The sequence below is a fragment of the Scyliorhinus canicula genome, chromosome 29, assembly GCF_902713615.1.
Source record: "Scyliorhinus canicula chromosome 29, sScyCan1.1, whole genome shotgun sequence".
NCBI classification, from domain to species: Eukaryota; Metazoa; Chordata; class Chondrichthyes; order Carcharhiniformes; family Scyliorhinidae; genus Scyliorhinus; species Scyliorhinus canicula.
The window spans coordinates 9869121-9870001 of NC_052174.1; positions in this window are offsets into that span (position 1 = coordinate 9869121).

Below are 881 nucleotides of genomic sequence, written 5' to 3' on the forward strand. Positions count from 1 at the left end.
TGTCACTGTATAACACTGGGGTACAGTACTGGTGGGGACGGGTCTGTCACTGTATAACACTGGGGTACAGTACTGGTGGGGACGGGTCTGTCACTGTATAACACTGGGGTACAGTACTGGTGGGGACGGGTCTGTCATTGTATAACACTGGGGTACAGTACTGGTGGGGACGGGACTGTCACTGTATAACACTGGGGTACAGTACTGGTGGGGATGGGTCTGTCACTGTATAACACTGGGGTACAGTACTGGTGGGGACGGGCCTGTCACTCTATAACACTGGGGTACAGTACTGGTGGGGACGGGTCTGTCACTGTATAACACTGGGGCACAGTACTGGTGGGGACGGGTCTGTCACTGTATAACACTGGGGTACAGTACTGGTGGGGACGGGTCTGTGACTGTATAACACTGGGGTACAGTACTGGTGGGGACGGGTCTGTCACTGTATAACACTGGGGTACAGTACAGGTGGGGACGGGTCTGTCACTGTATAACACTGGGGTACAGTACTGGTGGGGACGGGTCTGTCACTGTATAACACTGGGGTACAGTACTGGTGGGGACAGGTCTGTCACTGTATAACACTGGGGTACAGTATTGGTGGGGAAGGGTCTGTCACTGTATAACACTGGGGTACAGTACTGGTGGGGACGGGTCTGTCACTGTATAACGCTGGGATACAGTACTGGTGGGGACAGGTCTGTCACTGTGTAACACTGGGGTACAGTACTGGTGGGGACGGGTCTGTCACTGTATAACACTGGGGTACAGTACTGGTGGGGAGGGTCTGTCACTGTATAACACTGGGGTACAGTACTGGTGGGGATGGGTCTGTCACTGTATACACTGGGGTACAGTACTGGTGGGGATGGGTCTGT